We start from the raw sequence: 10,411 nt of genomic DNA, 5'->3' as shown, positions 1-10,411 counted from the left end.
CCCGTCAATTCCAGAAGGATGACACCCCCTCCAAGGACCCTGTGTCGATTCTGCCAAGTCCCTGCATCGTTGCAGCTCTGACCTGGGCTGTTGAGGAACAGGTGCTGGAGGCTCTCCGTAACCAGCCAGGTCCCAGCACTTGCCCAGCTGACCGCCTTTTTGTCCCCCGAAGACCTGAGGTCCCAGGTCATTCAGTGGGGACATGACTCCCCGCCTAGCTTGTCACCCTGGCTCCACCCGCACTTACAACCTGCTCGCCCAGAGGTTCTGGTGGCCCTCTCTGAGGAAGGATGTACGGGAATTCGTCCAAGCCTGCCCCATCTGCAACCAACACAAGTCGTCCTGCCGGCCCCCAGCCGGATTGCTGCAGCCCCTGCCTGTGCCCAGACGTCCCTGGTCTCACATCGCCCTTGACTTTGTCACGGGGCTGCCCCCTTCAAGTGGCATGACCGTCATTCTCACCATCGTTGACCGTTTCAGCAAGATGGCACACTTCATTCCCCTCCCCAAGCTCCCAACCGCCAAGGAGACCGCCCAGGTGGTCCTGGAACACGTCTTCCGGATCCACGGACTGCCAAGGGATGTTGTTTCTGACCGTGGTCCACAATTCTCCTCCGCTTTTTGGAAGGAGTTCTGTCACCTGCTGGGAGCCACAGTCAGTCTGACTTCCGGATTCCATCCCCAATCCAATGGGCAGTCAGAGCGGGCTAATCAGGAGCTCGAGAAGGCACTGCGATGCATGACTTCACGCAACCCCCACTCCTGGTCGCAGCAATTGACATGGGTGGAGTACGCACACAATTCTCTGACCTGCTCTGCCATCGGTATGTCCCCTTTCCAATGTGTTTATGGATACCAGCCTCCTCTATTTGCCAGCCAGGAGGAGGAGGTTACTTGCCCATCTGCACTTGCTTTTGCCCGTCGATGTCGCCGCACCTGGTCACAAGCCCGAGCCACACTCCTCAGGTCCGTTGCCAGCTACACTACCGGGGCCAACCGTCGGAGAATTCCTGCTCCCACCTACCATGTTGGTCAAAGGGTGTGGTTGTCATCGAAGAACCTGCCACTCAGGGTGGAGTCGCAGAAGCTGGCACCTCGGTTCATTGGCCCATTCCCTATCATAAGAGTGATTAGCCCAACTGCTGTCCGGCTCCAACTGCCTAATTCCCTGAGGGTGCACCCCACTTTCCATGTGTCTAAGATTAAGCCCATCCATGAGAGTCCGCTGGTCCCTGCTGCGCCTGGTCCTCCTCCTCCACGGCTCGCCGATGGTGGTCTGGTTTACACCGTCCGCCGCCTGCTTCGGTCCAGACGGAGGGGTAGGGGTCTCAGTACCTCATTGACTGGGAGGGCTATGGACCTGAGGAAAGGACCTGGGTGCCAGCTAGTCGGATTGTGGATAGGACTCTCATCACCGCTTTCCACCAACGGCATCCGGATCAACCTGCAATCCGTAGGGGCCGCCCCAGAGGGGTCCCTAACCGTCCGGCCCGCTCGGCTTCCTGTCCTGTGCCTGATCCTGTCTCGGGACCTGTCCCATCTCCCGACCACGGCCCTCCGGCTTCCTCCGAGAATGAGGACGTTCACTCGGACCGTTCGGAGGAGTTCTAGCCCTCCTCCGGCTCCCCTCCTCCCGCCCGGCGTGGTGTTGCTCTTGGGACTTCTGGGGCCGTCCCTTGGGGGGGTTCTGTCATGAGCCCTCTCACTCCACCGGGTTACCACCTTAATTTGTTTCCACTATCTTCCACTCTGCTCACCTCCCTCTCTCTACTCAGCCTAACTAGCTCCACCTGTCCCTGCTCTGCTCAGCTCTAATTACTCTGCCAGCTGCGCTGCATTACCCACTAACCTCTCCCAGTATTTAAGGCCCTGTCTTTCAGCTCTCCGGTGTCAGATCGTCTGCAAAGCTCACACCCGGAACCTGTTTGCTCGCGCTTCTGGCTCACCCTGGTTTTGTGACCCCGGACCTGCCTGTTTTTTGGATACTCTTCTGCCTCAGGAGATCCAGACCTGCTTCTGCCATTACGACTCCTGACTACTCTTCAATCCCGGTAACTCTGACCAGCCTTCTGCCTTGCTACTACGTATTTTGGATTTCCCTTGAACTGTACTGCTGCCTGGTTTCATTCCGCCCTGTTGTGTCTGTGTCTCCCCCCCCCCCAGGACTTCTGGACCACCCACCACCGGCTTCATAGGACGCATCGCTGCCACTGGGGGGGGCACAGACCCAGCGCATTGGACGGGATCCCTGTTACCCCTGGAGCCTTCATTCACTCCCTACTTCCCTTTTCCCTTAAGTTTAATAAACTTTCTGGTGTGACGCAATTGTGGTCCTCTGGTCGTCTGTCGGAATCGTGACATATACCTGCTGGAGCGCAGACTACGGGTGGGTGCTGCTATGGTGACCAATGAGCTAAGATAAGGCGGGGATTTGCCTAGCAGTGATTTATAGATGGCCTGGAGCCAGTGGGTTTGACGACGAACATGTAGTGAGGACCAGCCAACAAGAGCGTACAGGTCACAGTGGTGGGTAGTGTATGGGGCTTTGGAGACAAAACGGATGGCACTGTGATAGACTACATCCAATTTGCTGAGTAGAGTGTTGGAGGCTATTTTGTAAATGACATCGCCGAAGTCAAGGATCGGTAGGATAGTCAGTTTTACGAGGGCATGTTTGGCAGCATGAGTGAAGGAGGCTTTGTTGCGAAATAGGAAGCCGATTCTAGATTTAACTTTGGATTGGAGATTCTTTATGTGAGTCTGGAAGTTGAGTTTACAGTCTAACCAGACACCTAGGTATTTGTAGTTGTCCACATACTCTAGGTCAGACCCGTCGAGAGTGGTGATTCTAGTCGGGTGGGCGGGTGCCAGCAGCGTTCGATTGAAAAGCATGCATTTAGTTTTACTAGTGTTTAAGAGCAGTTGGAGGCTACTGAAGGATTGTTGTATGGCATTGAAGCTCGTTTGGAGGTTTGTTAACACAGTGTCCAATGAAGGGCCAGATGTATACAAAATGGTGTCGTCTGCGTAGAGGTGGATCTGAGAGTCACCAGCAGCAAGAGCGACATCATTGATATACACGGAGAAAAGTGTCGGCCCAAGAATTGAACCCTGTGGCACCCCCATAGAGACTGCCATAGGTCCAGACAACAGGCCCTCCGATTTGACACACTGAACTCTATCTGAGAAGTAGTTGGTGAACCAGGCGAGGCAGTCATTTGAGAAACCAAGGCTATTTAGTCTGCCAATAAGAATGCGGTGGTTGACAGAGTCGAAAGCCTTGGCCAGGTCGATGAAGACGGCTGCACAGTACTGTCTATTATCAATCGCGGTTATAATATCGTTTAGGACCTTGAGCGTGGCTGAAGTGCACCCGTGACCAGCTCGGAAACCGGATTGCATAGCGGAGAAGGTACGGTGGTATTCGAAATGGTCAATTATCTGTTTGTTAACTTGGCTTTCAAATACTTTCGAAAGGCAGGGCAGGATGGATATAGGTCTGTAGCAATTTGGATCTAGAGTGTCACCCCCTTTGAAGAGGGGGATGACCGCGGCAGCTTTCCAATCTCTGGGGATCTCAGACGTTATGAAAGAGAGGTTGAACAGACTAGTAATAGGGGTAGCGACAATTTCGGCGGCTAGTTTTAGAAAGAAAGGGTCCAGATTGTCTAGCCCAGCTGATTTGTAGGGGTCCAGATTTTGCAGCGCTTTCAAAACATCAGCTGTCTGAATTTGTGTGAAGGAGAAGCGGGGGGGGCATGGGCAAGTTGCAGCAGAGGGTGCAGAGTTGGTGGCCGGGTTAGTGGTAGCCAGATGGAAAGCATGGCCAGCTGTAGCAAAATGCTTGTTGAAATTCTCGATTATTGTAGATTTATCGGTGGTGATAGTGTTTCCTAGCCTCAGTGCAGTGGGCAGCTGGGAGGAAGTGCTCCCAGCTGCCCACTGTTATGTGTATTCATATAGTTGATGATATTGTTATGTGTATTAATATAGTTGATGATATTGTAATGTGTATTAATATAGTTGATGATATTGTTATGTGTATTACTACAGTTGATGATATTATTATGTGTATTCATATAGTTTATGATATTGTTATGTGTATTAATATAGTTGATGATATTGTTATGTGTATTCATATAGTTGATTATATGTTTTGTGGACAGTGTTATAATAGGCCTACTCTCCTTAAAATGTTTTGGATATAAATTAGATGCGTGGGGTGAATTCGTTCTGTTTCCATCTGTGTGCCCCAGGGTGATCGCTCCTACACTATCTAGAATCTAAAAGGGTTATTTGGCTGTCCCCATAGGAGAACCCTTTGTAGAACCCTTTTTGGTCCTAGGTAGAACCCTTTTGGGTTCCATGAAGACTCCTTTCCACAGAGGGTTCTACATGGAAGCCAGAAGGGTTCTACCTGGAACCCAAAAGCATTCTCCTATGGGGACAGCCAGAGGACCCTTTTGGAACTCTTTTTTCTAAGAGTGTACTGTATCATAGGTCTATAGACTTGTCTTCTCAAAACAGGCTTAAAACACAACAAGCAACAAACAAACATTTTCTCTTTCTAATCTACTGTTAACTCTTTTCACTCAGGAAGGTATTGTGTGTGAAAGAGAGACAAATAAATACTGTGGAAAGACTAACAACAACTTACACTTCCTCAAAACAGGTTTTGTATGTTAATTCGTGCCCACCGTAGAAAAACGTTTGGCAACGGAAACTGTTTAGGTCACGTTGTACAGCGTTTGGAGTAAACTGTTTGTGCAACATTTTAAAACTGTTGGCTGTGGTGTAAACTAATGAATATGACCCAGGTAGTAGCCTACAACTCGGCTGTTGATGTCTGCCTCATGCTGAAACCTGAACGTAGCCTGAGGGGTGGACTATGACGCAAGCTAGATATACTGGTTAAAACCGATTTGTAGGTGATCAAACCTGCTACTGATAACCTATGTGAACTGATCTGAACAGGTTTAGGCTGGTCATCTAGGATATTGTAGGCTATAGCCGAGGTATAGACCTTGATCTGCATATCACTAACAAACTGCTATTATACAGTAAAACCTAGCCTACTTTACATAATATAAAATCTCTGACTTGTTGCAAAAAACCTTTCTGTACGGATCACTGATCCCCCTCAGATCAATCATGTCCATTTTAGCCCTTCAGTCTACATTCTCAGATACGTTTAGAAAAGAACAGATTGAAAGAAATAGTCTACTTTTAATAAATACACATTAGCCTGAGAGAGTGGAAGGGGTGAGAGTAATGTGGCCTTGTGTTGCTGCACTGTCTATAACTACCTTAACAAACAGTAACAGGGAGATGAGGTGAAAGATATCAGTCACGACTACATGTTGTTACAGGCTTTGGTATTTCCATTTATATTTAGAGGTTGGACGTTAGCACGTTGGCCGCACCTCTTGGCGCCACCTCAATAGACAGTATGCTTATGCCTGTGCTGGCTTGTCATCTCTTTAGTCAGAAGGGTTCCATCTGTTATGTGATATTGAAGAGCAGCTGGTCCAGTGTTCTGCTTGTCATCTCTTTAGTCAGAAGGTTTCCATCTGTTATGTGATATTGAAGAGCAGCTGGTCCAGTGTTCTGCTTGTCATCTCTTTAGTCAGAAGGGTTCCATCTGTTATGTGATATTGAAGAGCAGCTGGCCCAGTGTTCTGCTTGTCATCTCTTTAGTCAGAAGGGTTCCATCTGTTATGTGATATTGAAGAGCAGCTGGCCCAGTGTTCTGCTTGTCATCTCTTTAGTCAGAAGGGTTCCATCTGTTATGTGATATTGAAGAGCAGCTGGTCCAGTGTTCTGGTTGGCCTTAGAGATGTTAGAAGACTGGCACCTCTTTGTAGCTCTGCTTCTTTAAGTTGATGAACAAAGTCTTTCTGTCTTGTATCTCCCAGGGTTTGGTCTGGTTTGGTCTGGTTTGGTCTGGTTTGGTTTGGTTTGGTTTGGTTCCACTTGTTTTTTTACTCCATTTTGTAAGTTGGAGGATTTTTATTTCAGATGTCCTCGTCTGGAGCCACTTCAATGGGCGCTCATGGTGGGAGTCTTTTAGGTACCACTTTCTTGTTGCTTGTCAACATTCAGTGGACACTAGGGATTGGACGATTAAAACTGGAGGTCTGATGCGCCGTTGCAGTTTTCAAAGCACTACTGATTCGACACAACGTATCAATGCTTGTATCAAAGTAACAATACTACGTGATGATGACTGTCGAAGCTTCGGACATCACACTACCATCTGACAGCTGTCAGAAGAGCACTGACCTCTGCTGGAAGCTTTGTGTTTTTATCTATACTGAACAAAAATACACTGCTCAAAAAAATAAAGGGAACACTTAAACAACACAATGTAACTCCAAGTCAATCACACTTCTGTGAAATCAAACTGTCCACTTAGGAAGCAACACTGATTGACAATAAATTGCACATGCTGTTGTGCAAATGGAATAGACAACAGGTGGAAATTATAGGCAATTAGCAAGACAACCCAATAAAGAAGTGGTTCTGCAGGTGGTGACCACAGACCACTTCTCAGTTCCTATGCTTCCTGGCTGATGTTTTGGTCATTTTTGAATGCTGGCGGTGCTTTCACTCTAGTGGTAGCACAACCCACACAAGTGGCTCAGGTAGTGCAGCTCATCCAGGATGGCACATCAATGCGAGCTGTGGCAAGAAGGTTTGCTGTGTCTGTCAGCGTAGTGTCCAGAGCATGGAGGCGCTACCAGGAGACAGGCCAGTACATCAGGAGATGTGGAGGAGGCCGTAGGAGGGCAACAACCCAGCAGCAGGACTGCTTCCTCCGCCTTTGTGCAAGGAGGAGCAGGAGGAGCACTGCCAGAGCCCTGCAAAATGACCTCCAGCAGGCCACAAATGTGCATGTGTCTGCTCAAACGGTCAGAAACAGACTCCATGAGGGTGGTATGAGGGCCCGACGTCCACAGGTGGGGGTTGTGCTTCAGCCCAACACCGTGCAGGATGTTTGGCATTTGCCAGAGAACACCAAGATTGGCAAATTTGCCACTGGGGCCCTGTGCTCTTCACAGATGAAAGCAGGTTCACACTGAGCACATGTGACAGACGTGACAGAGTCTGGAGACGCTGTGGAGAACGTTCTGCTGCCTGCAACATCCTCCAGCATGACCGGTTTGGCGGTGGGTCAGTCATGGTGTGGGGTGGCATTTCTTTGGGGGGCCGCACAGCCCTCCATGTGCTCGCCAGAGGTAGCCTGACTGCCATTAGGTACCGAGATGAGATCCTCAGACCCCTTGTGAGACCATATGCTGGTGCGGTTGGCCCTGGGTTCCTCCTAATGCAAGACAATGCTAGACCTCATGTGGCTGGAGTGTGTCAGCAGTTCCTGCAAGAGGAAGGCATTGATGCTATGGACTGGCCCGCCCTTTCCCCAGACCTGAATCCAATTGAGCACATCTGGGACATCATGTCTCGCTCCATCCACCAACGCCATGTTGCACCACAGACTGTCCAGGAGTTGGCGGATGCTTTAGTCAAGTCTGGGAGGAGATCCCTCAGGAGACCATCCGCCACCTCATCAGGAGCATGCCCAGGCGTTGTAGGGAGGTCATACAGGCACGTGGAGGCCACACACACTACTGAGCCTCATTTTGACTTGTTTTAAGGACATTACATCAAAGTTGGATCAGCCTGTAGTGTGGTTTTCCACTTTAATTTTGAGGGTGACTCCAAATCCAGACCTCCGTGGGTTGATAAATTTGATTTCCATTGATCATTTTTGTGTGATTTTGTTGTCAGCACATTCAACTATGTAAAGAAAAAAGTATTTCATAAGATTATTTCATTCATTCAGATCTAGGATGTGTTATTTTAGTGTTCCCTTTATTTTTTTGAGCAGTGTATATACGCAACATGTAAATTGTTGGTCCCATGTTTCATGAGCTGAAATAAAATATCCCAGAAATGTTCCATATGCACAAAAAGCTTATTTCTCTCCAATTTTGTGCACAAATTTGTTAACATCCCTGTTAGTGAGCATTTCTCCGTTGCCAAGATAATCCATCCACCAGACAGTGGAGGAATATCAAGAAGCTGATTAAACAGCATGATCATTACACAGGTACACCTTGTGCTGGAGACAATAAAAGGTCACTCGAAAATGTGCAGATTTGTCACAAAACACAATGCCACAGATGTCTCAGGTTTTGAGGGAGCGTGCCATTGGCATGCTGACAGCAGGAATGTCCACCAGAGCTGTTGCCAGAGAATTACATTGGTGTCAGAATTGGAATGGCGGCTGTGAGGCCATCAGACTGGCCCGGACGTGTGAGTAGTCGACTTCCTGGTCGGAGGGGGCAGTGTGAGCCACATTCCAATTCCCACCATGTGGGTTAACCCTATTGGTGCGATGCGTAGGTTGTTTGCCTTTTACACGTGCAACCTGGGTTCGATTCCCTGCCCTGCTGTTTGCTACATTGGTGTCAGAAGTAGTATGGTGTCTGTGAGGCCATCAGAATGCACGGCCCGGATGTGTGAGGGGTCTGTGTAGTCGAAGCACAGGACTTGCTTTTATAGGGGGCAGTGTGAGCCAGGTTACAATTCCCATCGCAGCAATAGGTTTAACCCTATAGACAGAGTCCCAACAGCAGAGTCCCAACAGCAGAGTCCCATCAGCAGAGTCCCAACAGCAGAGTCCCAACAGCAGAGTCCCAACAGCAGAGTCCCAACAGCAGAGTCCCAACAGCAGAGTCCCGACAGCAGAGTCCCGACAGCAGAGTCCCGACAGCAGAGTCCCGACAGCAGAGTCCCAACAGCAGAGTCCCAACAGCAGAGTCCCAACCGCAGAGTCCCAACAGCAGAGTCCCAACAGCAGAGTCCCAACAGCAGAGTCCCAACAGCAGAGTCCCAACAGCAGAGTCCCAACAGCAGAGTCCCAACAGCTGTCCTATCATTTCTCTTCATTATTTCTCTTCATTTGACAAGGATCAAAAAGGATTTGCCCGTAGATTGTCGACCTGATTCATGATGATGACTGCTGGCTAAGATTTTGAAAGTATGATGTTGACATGATCAGTTCAATCAAAGCTACTGTAGATATAATGTGATTTGACGTCATTTTATCTGTTGGCCAATGACCTTCTTGGATGGGCACTTCTAATGTAACTCTGTGGCAGAACCCAAGGGGCTTGAATTTTCTAGCTCTACCCTTAGACTTGGCAGTGACGTAGTGTCCCCATGAGTGACAGAACACTGAGCCAATCACGGAGCAGCGCTCCGTATTTTCTTCTGGCTTGCCCCACCACCACAGGAAGCACTGAGCTAGGCTGAAACACCTGCATTTTGGAGCTGCCTTACTCAAGAAAAAAGAGACCATGCTTGTATGCGGCTACATTAACTCAATTATATATATATTTAATTAAACATTTTTTGCAAACTGATATGTGACACGTATTAATGCCAAAATAACATTCAAAACAGGAAAGGCCACCTGCCCTGAATGACGGGTCGCTGGTTGAGAGAATGCCAAGAGTGTGCAAAGCTGTCATCAAGGCAAAGGGTGGCTATTTGAAGAATCTCAAATATAAAATATATTTTGATTTGTTTAACACTTTTTTGGTAACTACATGAATCCATATGTGTTATTTCATAGTTTTGATGTCTTCACTATTATTCTACAATGTAGAAAATAGTAAAAATAAAGAAAAACCCTTGAATGAGTACGAGTTCTAAAACTCGTACTCATTCAAGTAGGTGGTCTAAAACTTTTGACCGGTAGTGTATATATATTTTTTACATTGTTAGCAAACTGATATGTGACATGTATTAATGCCACAATAACAAGCAAAACAGGAAAGGCCACCTGCCCTGAATGACGGGTCGCCACTGACTGAGGTATAGACCTTGATCTGCTTTACACAACAACAAAAAAACTGTTATACATTATAACCTAGCCTACTTTAAATAATATAAAATCTCTTAATTGTTGCAAAAAACCTTTCTGTATAGATCACTGATCCCCCCCAGATCAATCAAGCCTGTTTTAGTCCTTCTGTCTACATTCTCAGATACGTTTAGAAAAGAACAGATTCAAAAATAATAAATGGTAACTTTTAATGAATACAAATAAGTGTGTGACATGGCCATGGTGAAGAGATGTCACAACTACATATTCATGTGATTGCATTAAATCACCTGACTGTTTCGATATGTCTGTTAGTAAATGTTTTGTAAGAGATGATTAATAAATGATAACAATTCACATTCAAGAATTACTGTGTTAACTACAACCAACATGTTGGATCACTGTTTAGGGGTCAGTGGTCTAAAATGAGTCTCTCTGGGGAGAGAGAGGAGGGGGGCCCTGCCTCTGAAATGAGTCTCTCTGGGGAGAGAGAGGAGGGGGGCCCTGCCTCTAAAATGA

Source organism: Coregonus clupeaformis, unplaced genomic scaffold (assembly GCF_020615455.1).
Source record: "Coregonus clupeaformis isolate EN_2021a unplaced genomic scaffold, ASM2061545v1 scaf0014, whole genome shotgun sequence".
Classification (NCBI taxonomy): Eukaryota; Metazoa; Chordata; class Actinopteri; order Salmoniformes; family Salmonidae; genus Coregonus; species Coregonus clupeaformis.
The sequence above is the reverse complement of the archived record's forward strand: the minus strand, read 5'-3'. Positions refer to the sequence as shown.